Source organism: Anolis sagrei, chromosome 3, assembly GCF_037176765.1.
Source record: "Anolis sagrei isolate rAnoSag1 chromosome 3, rAnoSag1.mat, whole genome shotgun sequence".
NCBI lineage: Eukaryota > Metazoa > Chordata > Lepidosauria > Squamata > Dactyloidae > Anolis > Anolis sagrei.
The window spans coordinates 200,927,833-200,948,347 of NC_090023.1; positions in this window are offsets into that span (position 1 = coordinate 200,927,833).

Consider the following 20,515-nt stretch of genomic DNA (forward strand, 5'->3'; position numbering starts at 1 on the left):
TTATCTGAGTCGACACTGCCATATTATCCAGTTCAATGTGGATGTTATAGAGCTGTGTGGAAGAGGTCTTAGTTCCCTAAAGTGACTTCCTGGGCTTTAAACCAGCGGGATTCTAAAGGGATTCGAACTCTGGTTTATTGGTGTCTATCCAACACTCTGACCACATCACTCTGGGGTCTCAGTTTAGATAATCACTCTCAATTACGCATTCAAGACTAATTTGGTTTTCCAAACGTTGTTCCCTTCAGCTCCCAGAACTCCTATTGGTGAAGCTAGATGGGGCTCCTGGGAGTGGAAGGTCAGGCCCCTTTTACACTTCCATATAATCCAGATTATCAAAGCAGAAAAAATCAAAGCAGATAATCCACTGTCCAGCTTCTCCATCACAGTACCTGGCTTAGCTAATGAGAACACGGGTAGCTACCTGTGTTCTCAGGGCTCCATCTTAAGACAGAGCCCTGTTGGAAGTAGCCCTGCATCATCTGATGGGCTCTGTTCTGCTCTGTTCTGGCTCTGTCCTAGGATGACGCCCAAGCCTCATAGTACAAGATCCTAACAATATCTGGAAGTCCACACGATCCTTAGTTTTGCTGTATGGGAGAGTGAAGAGGGAAGGAGAGAGGGGAAATACACAATAAACAAGATGATCATCCACGTTTGCAGGCTATTATTCAGATAGCTCTTTACAACTGCTGTAAAATATTTTACATTAAAAATTGCTGCAGTAATGCTGTCAAGGGTTTAGCAGGTACTTCCATATTTAGAGATCCTTGGATATTGCTTGAACTTTTCACCACTTTTCGCTTGTATAAATAGTCTGCTAGATTCTTTATTGTGTACATTTCAAATGGATCATCTAACACATACAAAGTGTCAAGTATAGTAGTATTATTAAGTTCTCAAATTGTATGTATAGGAAACTTCTCTTGGGCTGGAAGAATTATCTTGAAGGTAAAGGGCGCATGGCATGTTGATAATCTGCGGAAAGGTAATGTTAGAGTAAATCCTTATTTGTAGGTATTTTGGAGTTTTTTCATACACTTTCCACCCCCTCTAAAGTTCTATGTTCAGTTGAGAATTCCACATCTAATTATTCACACTCCTTACCTATTTCCTGCTTTATACAATAAGTATCAATGACAACTCAGAATTATGATCCCCTCTCCATTATTTGGAGTTTGGAATAGGCACAAGACATTTCTCAGCACAAACTTCCTTTTGCTCCCCTTCTGTTGACAGAATCTTTTTCTGACAGGTTATTTCAAAGATTTGTAGACAAAGCACCCTATGTATTCATGTAGAAGTATAGATATTTTACTTTAAAAAATTAACCCCCAAACCTAAGTCAACTTATCCACAGGTTGGTGTGAGTACTGTATCTGAACCGTTATGTGTCTATATAAAAGGAACCATCTCCTTCACTAAGTAGAATGGAAAAGGGCAAGCACTTAATTCATCCCCGGATAACCTAAAAGAAGCACTGACCTTCTTTCTGCTCTGGCACTGCTTCTGACCTTTTTGAATACCTGGATGGGGAAGTGGCAACAAAGGGCGGTTCTAGACAGCCCTTTATTCCAGGAACATTCATGAGAGAGGAGTTATGTGGCAAATCCACACAGCCACAATGCCGGAACAAAGTAAGCCCAGAACCACAGCAGTCCTTGTCCACATCAAGGACTGGAAAGGGGCTGAATTTAGTATTGGCTTAACTAGTCATGTCATCATGTCAAATTAGGATTGTGCTCCTAAACTGTTTAATTAATAGCTATTTCTTACAGATATGTAATTTTGTACTAGTAACTTGAGATTGTTAAGAGATCATTCTAAATACTTTACAATCCTTGAAACTTTTTAAGAAGAAGGGGAAAGTAACAGTCCAAAATTATACAAAATGAAGTCCCCTTTGAAAAATAGATAGCCCTTAGAAGCAGTTTACAGTCTACAACTCATAGTTTACCAAAAGAACAAGCTGGCAAGGAATTCTGGGAGTCATAGCCTGAGATCCAGTTGGGACAGCATTATAACTCTTCTTTTACCACTCTTCAGCTTAGTGGTCTGTGGTTCAAATCCACGAGACAGAGTGAGCTCCCATTCATCAGTCCGAGATTCCAATGCAGGGACATGAGAGAAGCCTCCCACAGGATGGTAACACATCCGTGTGTCCTGTGGGCAACGTCCTTGCAGACAGCCAATTCTCTCACACCAGAAGTGACTTGCAGTATATTCTCAATTCGCTTCTGACATGATAAAAGCCTAGTGGTAAGCAAGGGTGGGATTGATGAAACATCTGGCTATCTCCATGCCATGTAGCCAGACAGAGACCATAACCATATGCTTCTCTGAACTTCTCTCCAGGAATGGAATCTGGAAGACGCCCCCCCCCCCCCATTTTTCAGCAAAAAAAGGATAAAAATGTGACTATTAAGTGGTGAAATAAGGTATATAAGGAGTTTTGTATCTTAAATGGAAAAGCCTTTCATCCACTTAAATTTTGGACCCATCATAGTACTTTCAAATTTTAAGAAATTATGAATCGATGGAACTCTAGAACAGTAGGAGCATATCTATATCCTGTGGAGTATCCCAGCACAGAAGAAGGATTGTGATAAATAACTTAATGGGCAGAGAAGCAAGGATAAAACATAACATAGATTTTTAGTCAGCATCATTGTGTATTCTTTCAAGAAAGTGTTGTTTTCACCATGGTGTTTACTACTTTGGCCAACTATATTTCAAAGGCATGCATAATCAGTTTTATTTTTGCATGCTGTTCTTTACCACTTTGACCTGATATTAATGTCTGTACACTTGCCCACATATGGCCATGTACTTTATTTATTTATTTTTGAGATTAAGAATCGGTCATCTCTGTTTTATTCAAAAAGAATAATGGCCAATAAACATCTGTCTTTCTACAGAAAAGGGCCAGGCTTAACAAAGTTTTTTTTAAATGCAAAAGAACAATATGTTTTGCAAAAGGCAGATACGTTCTGTTATGGTTCATTATTTTCTTCCTTCTAACCAACAACAATAAAATCTGTTTTGTGCCTGTATACACAGTTTGTTATCATACTTGCACTGGTAAACAAAGTAGCTTACTGCTAGAAACCCTGTGGTAGGTAGACCACCCATATGAGCACATTTGAGACATGTTTGAAAAGCCCTCAAGTAAAGCCAGGAGTGTGACCGAACTTTGTAGAAGTTGGCTCCTCATTTGACTGGACAGGAGGGGGAAACCCACAAAACTCCAAACACTATCCTTCTTTGTTTAGAGCATGTGTTTAGGATGCATTCTCCTTATGGAGAATCACATCACTCAGTGCTAAATGTTATACAATAATCAAGCATTATGTTTTTGTGTTTTAAATATATATGCCTCTTCTTCCTTCAGAACATAATCATGTTGAGTAGAGCAGTCAGATGGGCAGTCTGTTAATGATATGTGCAACATCTACCTTATTTAATTTTTGCAATGCATTTTTATTAGTGAAGGACTAGACATATAGACAAACAATAGAGTGGGAAATATAAATCCATATATATATGTGTGTGTGTGTGTGTGTGTGTATATATATATATATATATATTAGGCCTGGGTAACAACGGAAAAATTTGTTTCTAAAATCGATTTGTATTTGGGGTTTTTTTTTGTTTCGATATTTAAAATAATTACAAAATTTTCCTTTTAAAAAGTTCGATATTTACGAAATTTCGTAAATGGTAAAAAATTAACGAATCGATTTCCAAAACAATAACGAATCGATTCGTTAATGGCGGACGCGACCGCGAAATACGCTAAAAAACCTTCAAAACCTTCTGAAGCTTCCCTCTCCCTCTGTTGTTGACTGTTGGTGTGATATTATAATTTTTTTTCACTAATTAAACCATAAAACTGGCCCAGACATGCGGAAATAATAACGAAACGACCTCAAAACAATAACGAAACGAATACAATATCGAAATACGAAGCATTTACAAAACGTTTTTGAAAATTCGTTTTTTTAAATAATTGCTCCAGAATGGTTCGTTATCGTTTTGTAATTGAAAAAATTAACGAATTATTTACGAATTACGAATTAACGAAACGAAACCGCCCAGCCCTAATATATATATGTTGAATCCATACATACACATATGAATATATTTCCACATGTATATACATTTATATACATATGAACACACAGCACAATCTACCCTAAGGGAAAACAAAACAAAACATCTACCTTATTTTTTGAGCATTACTTTTTGTTGCTTCTGTTATAGAATTTGGCATTTTTTCTCCTTCCACAGTGCCCAAAGTTCCCTCGCATGATACATTGTTATAATGAAATAGCCCCTTTATGGCCCCTTCTGTTGCTGGTGGGGAACAGGGGAGAATGGAGACACATCTAGCTATACAAATGAAAACTGATGGCTGCATCTTCTGAGCCCTTTGGAGGATCTTGACGATGTATTCGGTCTTTTTTCTGGGCATGAAAACATAGCCTCTCTCTAGGCATGAAATAGGCATCAGGGCAAAATTATAGCATTTCCTGGGCATGAAAACATAGCTACATGCTTCGCTGATCTTCTCTCTAGGCATGGAATAGGCATCAGGGAAGAAACTATCACACCAGCACAGTACGACCTGGGACAGATGACTGGGAAGCTATTGCAGAGTGTATGCAAAATTCTTATGCTGCACCTGACCACGTAGGATCTCTGATTCAACCATTGAGTTCTGGATATTTCAGGGTGGATCCAGACAGGCCTTTATCCCAGGAGAATCTGTATTTACAAAACGTGATTTTCCTGGGGGCCTGTCCACACCCACCCCAGAAAGAGCATGCTTTCTGGGGTGGGTGTCCAGATGTACTCTCGGGACTAGGCTGAGGGAACGTCTGGAGGCCCTATCCCCTCCCCCCAAGCTCCCAGACCCCTTAGAAAAGTAATAAAAACTTACCAGGCCTCCATTACAAGCCTCAGCAGCCTCCCCCAACACGTAGAAATGAAGTGGAATGACAGGCAGTTTGTGAATGACAAAATGAAGCAGTTCAAACTAACCCCACAACCACACTTCACTGTCCCCAAATTCAATGCAGAAGCATTATCATACCACCTGAAAACATTTTGAATACCAATTCAAAATGATTTCAGCTGCCTCAGAATGGGTTTCCTCTATTTATTGAAAAGTACTGCTTTGAAATGAGTTGACAACTGGATTGAAGTTAAATTTCTAACATGGTTGTGCAATGGTAAGCACTTCTGTCCATAGTTAGGGAGCTTCAAATGCATGCAACGAGCCTCATGCTGTATGGTTGTAAAGCTATAGCAGAATAATAGCTCTATACGTAGTTATGTGGTATGCATGGGTTCCTAGTCAAAGTAGCAGTCTACAAAAAATAATATGCAGCCAAGTTAATGCATGCCTTCAATGGGGTGTACTCTTCGTTTTGCATAGGAGAGCCTAAGTTATTTTTAGAGCAGCTATAGCAGATGGTACATAAAGCAACAGTACATACAGTTAAAATGAGCAGCTAGGTCCCAGTTGTACATTAGAGTGTTAAGTCTCTTACGTCTCATCATGATTCTTTCTACTATAGCTGTTCAGTATTTAAGACTTGCACTACTGAGGAGGAAGTAAAAGAAAAAATGGTTGGTTCTCAATCTTATTATCTCTCTCTCATTCTCTTTCTGAAAGCAAATACAGAGATGCACAGCTGTACATGTAACTCAGTTGGTATGTGCATGGGGTGTGTGTAGACCTTTGAGTCTTATTCGATTAATCATTACACATTTGTGAGGCTGTAACTTGCTGTTCATCATTCTAGGATTATATGTTTACATATCTGCTATTGGACAACATGTGTGCTACAGTCATGATAAGGTTCCGGTTTTAGTGCATGGGACAAAGAGATTCCAAAAAGTTTGCTTGAATACAGCTACTGCAAATCATATGACACAAAAAAGCATGGAGGGGTAATATTAAGGGAGAGACAATAAAGACTCATAGTATTTCAAGTAACTAGGTGTTCATTTATTATTTCAAATAGCTAGGATGGTCCTGGAATAAAGGGCTGTCTGGAAGCACTCCTAGAGGCCATCTAGCAGTGGTTCTCAACCTGGGGTCCCCAGATGTTTTTGGCCTACAACTCCCAGAAATCCAAGCCAGTTTACCAGCTGTTAGGATTTCTGGGAGTTGAAGGCCAAAAACATCTGTGGTTGAGAACCACTGTATTAGAGCAAAAAAATGGCAATGCTGATCCAGCTTAGTCTGCACGGCCAACTGTCAAGCTGGCTTGAGGTCTGTTAAGTCTTCACATTGCACCTGTTAAGTGTCCACATTGAACTGTCCCAGCAGTGGTGGAACTGGTTTGGCACTGTAGGGTCACCACCGTTATCTTCCCCTATCAATCTGGCCTTAGCGGTGACTTTGAAATACAGTACTTTCTGACCACTGCCAAGCATTGCCAATCTCAGAATGATGGGGGGAACCTAAGTAGCATTCCCTGTGCCCAGGCTGCCTGTAGCCACATATAAATATGAAGTGGTTCATCTGTTTATACTACAGCAAAATGCAGAAGAGCTCTCAAGCCCTGGTAGCTCCAAAGCATCCCACAAGTTTTTAAAATGCAGGACCAGGTGACATTTAGGCAAGTGGACAAGTGGGTTCAAATCCGGGGAGGGGGTGAGCTTCCACTATTAACCCCAGCTTCTGCCAATCTAGCAGTTCGAAAACATGCAAATGTGAGTAGATCAATAGGTACTGCTCCAGCGTGAAGGTAAGAGTGCTCCATGTAGTCATGCTGACAACATGATCTTAGATGTGTCTATGGACAATGACGGCTCTTTAGATTAGAAATGGAGATTAGCACCAACCTCCAGAGTCAGACACGACTGGACTTAATGTCAGAGGAAAATATTCACCTACCTTTACCTAGTTCTGGTGTGCACTGCAACACTGCTACAATATTTTCCTTAAGATACCAGTCCATACCTTCTGACTGCAATTTCCCCTAAAATGTCAGATGAAGTGAAGGAATTCAGTGGCTCTGTTAAACACTTCTTTCAAAATTTAAAGAACACTGAAGGACCTACCACCTCAGACTGTTATACAGTGCCACTGGGTAATGTTTAAAGAAGTTTTATACTGTGCACCCCCAAAAACATTCCTTCTACATTATGAGTTACAATAGAAAGGCATATTAATGTTTTATAACATTAAATCTGGCATAATGTTCAAACGTCAGAAAATCAGAAACTTGTTGCCATTCTTAAAATTAGTTCTAATTCCTTCTTTGAAGTTTACCAGATTTCCACCATATGATGTGCATTTCATTTTCCCTTTATTCTTTTCTAAAGGAGACAAATGCTTCTTTAATTATTTCCCTCAAATAATATGCTAGATGTGCTCTAAAATTGTGTTCAAAGTTCTCAAAACTGTAAAGCAGTCATATGAATCTCTTTGAGTTGTATTAGTACAAAAGACGATGCATAGCAACATAGTCCACCAAGACATCTTCAACTTTGCTGAAGTCAGTGGGAACTGGCAAAACATCTTCTTAGCAAGTTCATTAATTTTAATGGATTTTTCCAGGAAATACTCCCACCAGATTGTACCCAGATTGCTAGTCAATGGCGGCTTCTTCTGAACCAGAAATTTACCACACATCTTTGGATTATAAGGAACTAGGGTGTATTTGGTAATCCATTTGTTTCTTTAGCCCATGAAATATTTATCCCATGGAAATGGATGAATCATGGGTTTCTGACTTTTTTTTTACAGCCAAGTCTGTTGTGGAAGTTAATGAGGAAGTTTGGCAAACCTCTACAAATATCTAGGAATATCACACAGAATCACTACACAATTACAGTATTATGAAACTGTTTTGACTGCTATTTCTTCAGCCTAAGGTATCTTGGGGATTGGTAGTTTGCGGAAACTCTTGAGCTCTCAGGCTGAGAATTCTAAATTTACCTTTCGTTGTGTGCCTTCAATAGCTCTGACTTATGAAGACTTATTGTGGGGCTTTCTCGGCAATATTTGCTCAAAGGAGCTTGCCTTTGCCTTTTTCTGAGGTTGAGGGTGATTCTACACTGTACAATTAACAAAGTTTGATATCACTTAAATTACTATGGGGAAAGTTTAGTTTCTTTGGGGAAAAGAAGGATCCAAAGATAATATATTTGGCCTTTGGTATTCCTTGGGATTTGGTTCCAGGGCATCGACCCCAACCCCTGCCCTCCTGCTCGCCCCTCACCATGGCTATCAAAATCTGTCCCATTATATGCAATGGCATATTCAAACAGTGTTCCTTATATTAAATGCTTTTTTATTTTTTTGTTGGGAGGGGGGTATATATTTGGAGAGCTGATTGTAATAATAAGTGAATAGTTCAAAAATAGATTTGATTGAAAGCATTTTTAAATTTATTTCTTTATTTATTTCCAACATTTCTACCCCGTCCTTCTCAACCTCCTGAAGGAGGACTCAGGGCGTCTTACAAGAGAAGCAATTTGATGTCGACAACACACAAACACAATTACAACAACATCATACAAGAGAAAAAAACAATAAACTAAAAAACATTAAAAAATCATTGGATTAAAATACATTAAATCTTACTTCTACATGAACTGAGTGAACAGTGTTGATTTTTATGCAGAGCCAGTTGTAGAATGGCATACAAAATCAAAATAGGACAGAGAAAATGTAATAGCCCATTCTGTTTTGAGCACACTCACTAACTTGATCTTGTGTATGTAAATGTAAAAAGCAAAGGATAGAAAGAAAAGAATGTTATTCTGAGGAAGGGCTTATCTCTGTCTTCAACTGACATTACCTTAAAAAGAGATTATGCCAGCACAGCTAGTACATTCCACAAGCTTGCTATTAAACAAAATATTTTTACCCTCTGGCCCAATGGCTAATTCCCAAACTGTAACCTAATAAGTAGTTTATCTGACAAAGAGGTTCAAGTTACCTGGAAAGGAAGCTTTCCACACTGACAAGATAAATGATGGCTCCTGGGTATATTTGATTAAAAAACATGCACCAAACATCTGGTTATATATGCTTTAAAAAAACCAACCAGAGAATATGTATTCTCCCGAAAGCTATTTGCATGAGTGGAGACCTTGCAGTTATTTTTATTACGCATAGTACTATGGCAACACCATTATTGTATAACTCAAAAACATTCTGTATTTCTTTGAGGAAAACATTGGGAGTTAACATAGCAAGTTAAATGCCATGACAAACTTGAGCCAAAGCTCAAATGAAAACTTTTCAAAAAATATACTTTGTTGTGCAGCAATCGCTCTAAAACAATTATAGGTCTTGATCATCCATCTGGTGAAAACAATTGGTTGACCCAGGTCTAATTAACCCAGGTCATACGCAGCACAGAGTGCTCACTGGTGGGACTTCCCAGGTTGTGAGTGATCAGACTGCAGAAATAGCTGGAGTTTCTTCAGTTCATTGGGCTTACCCAAAGTAACCAACCATCGTGTCAGCTCCTTGCAATGTAACCCCTGCTTGAACGGATGCTGGCTTCAATAGAAGAACCTCAAAAAGTTTCCCAGTGAATGGATGATCATAAATGTGTTTTGTCCTTTGAATTCTCTGCAAGATTCTATTCAAAACTTATGTTTCCAGAGATTCTTAAAATTTGTAGTTCAAAAGTTGACTTTTTATTCAATGTGCCTATGAGGCGGCATTGCAATGTGCCTTTCCCATTCAATGTGCCTACGAGGTGGCATTGCAATATCAGAATAGGGTATAATATTAGGTGTCACCTAATATTGCAGTGGTTCTTAACCTGGGGTCTCCAGATGTTTTTGGCCTACAACTCCCAGAAATCCTAACAGCTGGTAAACTAGCTGGGATTTCTGGGAGTTGTAGGCCAAAAATATCTGGGGACCCCAGGTTGAGAACCACTGTAATATTGATACCTACTTACATTGTTACTTGATCCCAGTGTATATTTGCTGACAAAATGTAAGGAGACAAGATGAATTGAAGATTTCATCCAACTATTCATGCTATAGTCCCAGAATTATTTTCTGAAATTCTCCAAGGGCCCACCTAATCTATACAGTACCTACGGCATAGCATTTACTGGGTTAAAGGGTGTGTGTGTGGCTACATGATGCTAGCGGTAAACCCATGCTGATTCACTACAATGGAATTAAAACATAGGGTAAAAAGGTCCCCCTTTATCCTGATTCCAGTTAGAAAATATGCATATTTGCGCCACTGTATATCTCTGCACTCCCAAAAAAACATGTGATTTCATTCCCTCCCCCCTGTGGAGACTGCTCCAGTACATGTCTGCTTTAAAAAAGCCTGAAACAGCTGATCAGCTGACTGGGCTGTGAAACAGACACACAGCTGATTTAAAGGAAGCATGAATGGAGAACAATTAGAACTCTCTGAAACTCTTTATTTTAAACTATAATATTAAAGAGAGAGTGAATAAACAATTAGGAAAAGGAAGAAATTGGGCTGAAGTTTTATTTTAAAATTCACTCCATTATGTACTGAACCTCATATATATTTATATTTATATTGAGATATTTGCATGTGCACGTAATCACATATATTGTCCAGTGCATAACGAAGTGATTTTTTTTTTAAAAAAAAACTTCTTCCGGATGTTACCTGTCCACCCTCCATCTTGTTCTGATACAGATGAAGCCTGTGAGGACAGTGGGAAATCTAATCTCAGGACTAACAGGTCTGTGTGGGGAACTGAAGTCAGGTCTCTGGATTTTTTAACCCCCATTTTAAACTTGCATTTTTGTGCTGTCTGGAAGCGCCCCAAATTAATCTGAAAAGCAGTGGGAATTATAGGGGGAGGCGACAGCAAACCAGTAGAAAGCAATGAAATTAAATAGAAGACACTTATTAATCTATAGAACTAATTGATGAGTTCAGTTGTTCGGGAGCAATTTTTGCCTATTCTTTTTCTACCGCTGAAGCTAACTGATCAGCTTATGATTTCACAGTGCTCTCACAATGTTTTATGTGGTAGCGCTATTTTCTTGATATATTTTTACAATTTGTATCATTGGGGTTTTTGAATGAAAGAAAGAGATCAAAGAATTAGGTCTACAAATTTAAGGGTAAATTATTATTACCCTTTTGTGTTTCAAACCTTATAAAAGCTCACAGCTTAAGTTGTTGCAAATGTAATTTATGCATGATTGTCCTACTTGGAAACATTTTCTTGTTCATTATTCCCCTCACCTGTTGAATGGTCTCCTTTTAATGTGTTAAAGTGGGAAGCAGGAAATATGCACGTGTTAGTATATCTCCTATCTGTTCCTGAAGTACTTCTCAGTATTTCCATAAATTGCATATTCTTTGGCATATCCACAAAAATGTGAAAATATTCTGATAGAGCTGTAATTGACACTACATCCGTTCATTCGAAGGAATGATTTAATATAAAGATAGTGGAAATGAACAGCAGTCTTTTCTTCAGCTTCATTGTATATCTGTTCAGGCAAAGAAAAAATAAACTATCAAATCCTCTCTTCCAGTCTTACCATAATGCATAACTGCGGGTTATTTTTCCATCTGTTTGATATATTAATTTACCACCAGAAAAGGCAAAATAGTGTGATGAGTTCTCATTTCCTTGCTGATGCTATTTTGCCTCGTCACATCTCGAACCAAGGCAATTTTCTTGAGTTAATTATCTGTATTAAAAACAGAATGAAACCTCCTTGTGTAAAGCGGATTACTTCTTCCTCTCTTCCTTTGCAATGGTAATTCACCAATCTATAGAATATTGTTTTGATTCCTCTCCTACCATCAATAATAATGATGTCAAAGAACAAGCTTTGTAATGGTCAGTCTGTTTTTAATCATCTGGTTCTATAGTATAGAATAATTGTTTTGTAGTCAGAGAAAGAAGTTACATAGTTGGGGAAGCATGGCAAATGCAGTATTGAATGTCACTAATTTCTAGTAGCTTGCTAATACTCTAATAGCTAAAGCAGTGTTTGTCAACAGAATGCTTTTCAGGTCTTTTGACTTACATTTCCTATCAGCCCCAGCCAGCATGGCCAATAGTCAGAGATTCTGGAAGCTGTAGGCCTTACTTACTTACTTACTTAGGCGATCCCTCGTTGGACGAGTAAGATGGTCTTCCATTATGGATTTCCTTGTGGGTCCGTATGTGGCTGTGGAGCCCTATTCTTGCTCTGCATCTTCTTCCGCAGTGAGGGCATTGGTTTCCAGGTGGAAGGCGTTCCCGGTCGGGGTTGGCTTGACGCGCCTTCCTCCTGGCACGTTTCTCTCTTTCACCCTCCACTCGTGCCTCCTCGAATTCTGCAGCACTGCTGGTCACAGCTGTCCTCCAGCTGGAGCGCTCAAGGGCCAGGGCTTCCCAGTTCTCAGTGTCTATGCCAGAGTTTTTAAGGTTGGCTTTCAGCCCATCTTTAAATCTCTTTTCCTGTCCACCAACGTTCCGTTTTCCGTTCTTAAGTTCGGAGTAGAGCAACTGCTTTGGGAGACGGTGGTCAGGCATCCGGACAACGTGGCCGGCCCAGCGGAGTTGATGTTGGAGGACCATTGCTTCAATGCTGGTGGTCTTTGCTTCTTCCAGCACACTGACGTTTGTCCACTTGTCTTCCCAGGAGATTTGCAGGATTTTCCGGAGGCAGCGCTGATGGAATCGTTCCAGGAGTTGCATATGACGTCTGTAGACTGTCCACGTCTCACAGGCATATAGCAGGGTTGGGAGGACAATGGCTTTATAGACAAGCACCTTGGTCTCCCTACGGATGTCCCGGTCCTCAAACACTCTCTGCTTCATTCTGGAAAATGCTGCACTTGCAGAGCTCAGGCGGTGTTGTATTTCGGCGTCGATGTTGACTTTGGTGGAGAGGTGGCTGCCAAGGTAGCGGAAATGGTCCACATTTTCTAATGTTACGCCATTAAGCTGTATTACTGGCATTGGAGAGGGATTGGCTGGCGACTGCTGGAACAGCACCTTGGTTTTCTCAATGTTCAGTGACAGGCCGAGCTTCTCGTATGCTTCTGCGAAGGTGTTGAGAGTGGCTTGTAGATCTTCTTCTGAATGCGCACAGACGACATTGTCATCAGCATACTGGAGTTCTATAACAGATGTTGTTGTAACCTTGGTTTTGGCTTTCAGTCTGCTGAGGTTGAATAGCTTGCCATCTGTCCGATAGATTATTTCCACTCCGGTGGGAAGCTTCCCATCAACAAGGTGAAGTATCATAGCGATGAAGATGGAGAATAGAGTTGGGGCGATAACACATCCCTGTTTGACACCGGATTCCACCTTAAATGGGTCACTTTGGGAGCCACTGCTGTCCAAAACTGTTGCCATCATGTCATCATGGAGGAGCCGCAGGATGTTCACAAATTTGTTAGGGCACCCGATTTTGTGGAGGATGGTCCAGAGAGCACTGCGATTCACTGTGTCAAATACCTTTGCAAGGTCGATGAATGCCATGTACAGGGGTTGGTTTTGTTCCCTGCATTTTTCTTGGAGTTGTCGTGCAGTGAAGATCATGTCCACGGTTCCTCTGGAGGGGCGGAAGCCGTTCTGGGATTCTGGGAGGGTGTCTTCTGAGAGGGGCAGGAGGCGGTTTGCAAGGATTCTTGCGAGGATTTTCCCAGCGGAGGTTAGAAGGGAGATACCTCGATAGTTTCCGCAGTCTGTTCTTTCCCCTTTTTTGAAGAGGGTGATGATGGTGGCGTCCTTGAAATCTGCTGGGATTTTCTCGGTCACCCACACTTTTTCTATGAGCTGGTGGAGTTGGTGTGTTAGCTCAGATCCTCCCTCTTTAAAGATTTCAGCAGGGATCCCATCTGGTCCACTGGCTTTGTTATTCTTCTGTTGGCTGATGGCATTGCTGACTTCTTCCAAACTAGGCAGTGCTGCAAGCTCGTCCCTGGTTTGTTGTTGTGGGATTTGTGAGAGGACCTCTTCGGCCACATTGGAGCTGCGGTTCAGGAGGCTTTGGTAGTGTTCTTTCCAACGTAGTGCAATTGAGTTTTGGTCCTTCAGGAGTTTGGTTCCATCTGATGAGCGTAGAGGCTGTATGCCATGGTTTCTTGGTCCATAGATTACCTTTGTGGCTTTGAAGAATCCCTGAGCATTATGGGTATCTGCCAGGTGTTGGATTTCTTCGGCCTTCTTTGTCCACCAGATGTTCTTGAGTTCTCTTGTCCTTCTTTGGACCTCAGCTTTTGCACTAGCATAGATCTTTTTCTTAGCAGCACAGTTGATGTCTCTCTGCCATGCTTGGAAGGCTTTCCTTTTCTTGTCAATTAGCTGTTGGATCTCGATGTCATTTTCATCAAACCAGTCTTGATGTTTCTTGGCTTGGTATCCAATAGTTTCTTCTCAGGCTTGGATGATGGAGGTCTTCAGTTTGTTCCAATGTTCCTCAACATTTTCGGGGTGTTCTATGGGTAGATGGTCCTTGAGTGCTGTTTGGAGATGGGCTCGTCTGGAGGGCTCCTGAAGGGCTTGGGTGTTCATTTTGCGCCTTGTCTTCCTTCCTTGGAGTCTGCGCTTGGGGGCGATCTTGATAGCCATCGAGGATCGAATTAGCCTGTGGTCAGTCCAGCAGTCGTCAGCACCTATCATGGCTCTTGTGAGGAGCACGTCACGGCGGTCTCTGGCGCGTGTGATTACATAGTCTAAGAGGTGCCAATGCTTTGACCGGGGGTGCTTCCATGATGTCTTGAACTTGTTTTTCTGGCGGAAGAGCGTGTTGGTGATGACCAGGTTGTGCTCCGCACATTTGGTGAGAAGCAGGATGCCATTTGAGTTGCTGTTTCCAACCCCGTCTTTTCCTATGGTCCCTGGCCACAGGTCGAAGTCTCGCCCGACTCTTGCATTGAAGTCCCCCAGGAGGATGATTTTGTCCTCCTTAGGTATCCCCGATAGGACGGTGTCCAGCTGACAGTAGAAGACAGACCCCCCTCGATGGACTGTCACCTTGTCGTGGTGAGGGGGCTTGCGTGTTCCGATGAACCTGTAGGCACAACAACTGGAGTCGTGCACTCCCAGGAGTGGCTGCGGGGGAGGTTCCAGACCAAGCACAGTCTGAAGACCCAAAGACCTCAACGGCGGAGCAGGCGGAGGATAACATGGTACATGTTACAACGGCTGCGAAGGCGGAAGAAGGCTGCAACAGACTGAGAAGCCACGGTCATTGTGTTAAACTACATCACCAGTGGAACCTCACTCTGTGAAGTCTGTGTGTTGATCAGTTGTGCACTGACCTCCACACATTAAAAAAATCCACGCACAGGCGTCTTCCAAAGAAAATAAAAACCAAGCAACCAAAGCCCCATGGCGATCAGCGAGTGGCGACGGGGGCAGGACTGTGAAATCTGGAAGCCCCTAGTCACAGACTGGCACATGGGCGGTGGGTACGGACTCAGTCGTTCTACCTCAAGGTCCGAGGCAGTTGAGTAGTTCGGCAGCTGTATCCGCGACTGAGCAGCCCTATTGAGGACCCACTCTGCTCACCCCACATGGGGAGGGGGCTAGAAAAGGTGCCCCAAACATAGTCTGCCTCACTCATCCCTGACTGGACTGCCGCGTCCAGTGGGGTCACCACCCTGCGGCCAAAAAAGAAAAATGAACTTCGGTACGTGGAACGTACGGACTCTGATGGACAACAGTGGCAGTGAACGCCCCGAACGCAGAACTGCCATCATTGCAAGGGAGCTGGGACGCTTCAACATCGACATAGCAGCCCTTCAGGAGACCCGGAGAGCAGGAGAGGGACAGCTGAAGGAAGAAAAAGGAGGCTACACCTTCTTCTGGAAGGGACTGCCCGAAAAAGACCAAAGAATGCACGGAGTTGGCTTCGCCATCAGAAATGATCTGGTGAAACATCTGTCCGAAGCACCCACTGGCATCAACGAACGACTCTCAACCCTCCGAATCGATCTTGCCAAAAACCAACGGGCAACCATCATAAGTGCCTATGCACCAACACTAGATGCTGACGAAGACATCATCAAGGAGAAAAAAGCTGTAGGCCAAAAACATCTGGAAAGCAAGAACAACACAAGGAATGGGAGAATCTTTCCATTCTGTATTTTTCCCTTCGTTGTTAATTACTCATTTCCACATTAATCCTCTCACAGTAAGTATTTATAAAGGACAAAATTCACTTCAGAACTAATGTTTTTGTAAGTTGACATACATCTGCAGGAAATAGAATCAAGCTATAGCTATCCCATAACATCCAAAGGACTGTTTACCAAAGGACTGTTGTTACATAACTATGTAGGGGAGCCAACAAGGTGACTGATACACATTGTGGCCAATGCATGGCTTGATGGCAGCTTGGGAGTTCTCCTGGACTCATCACTGAGCCTAGAACCCCAGATTTTGGCAGCGGCCAGGTGAGCATTTGCACAATTAAAACTTGTGTGCTAGCTGTGTTCGTGCCTTTGGAAGTCAGACTTGGCCATGTTGGTCCATGCTCTGGTTACATCCTGAATAGATTACTGCAACGCACCATATGTGGGGTTGCATTAGAAGACTGTTCAGAAGCTCCAAATGGTCCAACGGATGGCAGCCAGATTACTCACCGGAGCGGTGTACAGGGAGCACACCCCCCCCCCCCCCCGCTACCGCTATGCCAGCTCCACTGGCTGCCAGTCTGCTACTGAGCACAATTCAAAATGCTGGATTTAGCCTATAAAGCCCTAAATGGTTCTGGCTCACCTTGCCTGTCCAAACTGATCTCCCCCTATGAACCATCTCAGAGTTTAATATCATCTGAAAGGCCCTGCTCTCAGTCCCACCTGCTTTGCAGGTGCGACTGGTGGGGACGAGACACATGACCTTCTCAGTGATGGCCCTTGGCTGAGGAACTCCCTCCTCAGCAATGTTAGATCAGCCCCCTCCCTCCTGACCTTAAGAAAGAGAGTTAAATGTGTCTCTGGGATCCAGTCTTCAGAGAAAAACCATAGTGCAATAGATTAATTGGAATTATGTGCACTCACTATCGGAATTACTATCAGAATTACTATGATAGTCGGATTGTGGATTGCGTGGTTTATAGTGATAATAATGTTTTATAATGTTTTAATGTATTTAATGTCGATTTTTAATTTAAATGTTTTTAATTGTATACTGTGGTTAAGGCATTGAATTATTTCCTGTCTGTAAGTCACCTTGAATCCCCTTCGAGGTAGAGAAAGGCAGCATATAAGAATTGTAAAATAGAGCTTGATGTGTATCAGGTTGCTTTTGCCAGTGTCCTAACACACATACTTGAAATTCAATAGAAACAGGGTTTCTTAGTGTCTTTGCTATGTAACTTACATAATGTGGGCTGCAATAGAGAATTCCAGCCATAAATATACATTCTCTTCCAAAATAATATTCTTACACATGTTGAATAAACCACCAAGAACTGTGGGGCAACACTGGAGAAGTACACTTCTATATAATCGAATGTGAGTATCTTCTGTATGACAGAACAAAACCTAATCCCAACCATATAGCAAAACCAGTACGTTTTTTAAAAGTCTAGTGGTTACTGGAGAGAGGCAAAAATAGGCACAGAACTGGGTGTTTGTTTTATCCTTTGTGACTTGCCACATGCTTTCAAATGGACTCCAATGTATATCAACCCTATCATAGTTTTAAAAGCAAGGTTTATTTAGAGGAGGTTTGTCGTTGTCTTCTTCTAAGGCTGAGATGGCGTGATTTGCCCAGGGTCATTCAATAGGAAAGGTTTTAGGAAAGAAAGGCTGTTTCCTCTGCTTTTACAGTAGCCTAATAGACTTGATCCTGACCTAGTAGTGTGATCATATGAAACAGTGTATCCATTTGCTTCAGACCACATTTTGCTTTGAATGCCAGAGTGTGCACATGTGAAGCTTGAAGGCTTTTTAATATGTTGCTGAGGTGTTCGTCTTCTTCTAGACCAAAGGCAAAGCAAATTGTTCCAGTGTAAAATATTTGCATTGACCTCCGTAAATATTGCCTCTTCAGTTTCTGTCTGTACAAACCAAACCTTCACCCTGAGATTAGATGTTCTAGTTCTGTAGACCGCTAGCCAGGCATGCAAAGGTTCAGGAAATTTGAGGACAGGTCCTTGAAGCCAGAAGAAAAACTCTCTTCTCAGAAGTGATCTCCTCTGGCAACTGCTTCCCACCCACAAACATTACTTGGTCTCTCTAAAGGCAGCTATAATAACAGGCGCAGGAAAAGAAGTAGGAAAATTGAAAAGGGATGGCAAAGTGCGCTTTCGGTTTTCCGCATGAATTTCCCTTTACTCTCTGTACCATCCAAAGCCCGAATTTGATATGTCTGCAACCAGACATGTTCTAAAAGGCTTTTGAAAGAAATATTTAAAACAGTTCTTAGAAAAGTTTCTTTTGGACTAAAAGGCCCAGAATTACCCAGTGACCACGCTGGACTGTAAGAAATATAATCTGAAAAGGATCTCCCCCCACCACCTTCAACTTCATTGCTAGATAAATAGAAAATGATTTATATATGGTATCAGCATTCATTTTTTTAGTGTATGTGTAAATATACTATCTGTCTAGTCATCAACATCAACATCCATAAGAGTTCTCTTTGCAAACAAGTTTGCAGTCATAAAAACAAATTAGGTAGATCATAGTGCTGTAATCATGACAGATGTGAAACACCTTTGATGACATTGAATACTGGCATTATGTTTTTCCTTGTTCTGCTCCGATCAGAAATGATGGATGCAAAGGGAACATGACTCTTTTATCCCATTGCACAGGTTGAGAACCACTCTAGAGCAAACTATTCCACAAGCATCTCTTCCCAATGATGGCAATGCAAGGAAAATCACCAGTTGTAATGGTTTGCACTCTCTTTTTCTTAAAAAAGGGCAGGAGGGTTTGCAGGAGAGCTGAACACACTCCCTTCCACTATTACATAGTTCATAGAAAAGCATAATTTACTTCACTGGGGGGGGGGGGGGTGCATTATTTAAGAATGCAAATAAAACAGAAGAACTGCCTTCCAAATCAGCAAATGTCTACAGCTGTTTAAAATATGGAGATGGAAGAAGAAGAGAGAAGAAGCAAACGACTAAGCTCTTATGCTCAAACGTTGACATATGGCCGCTGTGACAAGATGAACGGAGGTACTAATTATACTATGTAACAACATTTTAATTTTTTTTGTTCCTGGTTTGAAGGTTTCTTTTTTGTTTAGAAGATCTTTCTGTTCATTTCTGAGTGTATAAACTGTAATTAAAAATGTAAACCCTCATCATGATGGCACCTAAAGCAATGGGAGTCCAAAAATGCAGAACACAGGTGATGAGCTGAAATCATACTCTCTCCTTCCCATTTATTTGCTATTTTCATCCAACAGGAACCGGTGTTTCGTAAAACTAGCAAGTTGCTCAGTCAAGATCAAACAAGCTAAAAAATTAATTGGATTACGATGAGATAGTTCATAACAATGCATTGTTTATGGGAAAAATCTATTTCTCCTTTAGCTACAGTGTACAAAGGGAATAGTAGAGTCCAAGGGAGGTGGGTGACAATAGATGCCATAGTTTCCGCAATTCAAATAAATATCCCAGGGCCTCAAGTCTGCAAGCCCTGGTTCAATATTCAACTGCATAGAAAGAGCCTATGAACACAGTAGGTAGTAGTGAGGAGACTTTGCTCTGCAGCTCCTCTGGGGCATTTCAGCTCATACTGATTTGGAAAAAAAACCAACTGTGCTAATTTCATGTATTCCAGGTTGAGCCATAACATTGAAAACAGATGCCCTGGCACGACTGAAGCCTTTATTGTCACATCCCCAAAGTGGGGGATGTTGGTTGGGGGGAGGTCCAATTAAAAAATGAATTATGAGTATACAGGCAAACCACATGGACAGATGTGCTACTTTGTCTACAGAAGGAACAGCTGGGTGTGTTATGTACAGGGCCCAGGGCCATATGAAAATACCTTGTCTTTAGGCAGTTTGGCATTAGCTCCATGTAATTATATTTATCCTTCACAGATTTAGGATACTTTGATGTACATTTAAAAAACAAATTACCTTAAGCATTGTCTTGTTTAAACAAGTTCAAACGTTTTTGCCTGCTCTGGCATATGCGGGCTGTTGGATTACCCAGGACAGAGGCCTCAGTTAAAATTCAGACGTAATAAAAAGGGGTATTTTTAAAAGAATGTGAGAGTTATGGAGTCCATAGCTACAAAGTGCATCTCAATTTGATTAGCCATAATCAAGGGCAATTAAATGCCTCAAGTAACATATAAAAACATGGCACTTTAGTTGCCAAAATGGCCTTGTGTCCTAGTTCACAGAGATAAGGATAAAGAACCTGCATTTAGGAAGGAAATGTGCATGCATGCTTGCATGTGTGTTTTCTGTATGTAGGGAGGGTGTTGTCTTTATTATACTCCCAGAATTTACATATGGAAACTGAGTGTCATGGATCAGCCTGGTGTTTCATGTGGCCAGAGTCATGGCATGGAGATGTTCTGGAGTTCAATCAAATACTAAGC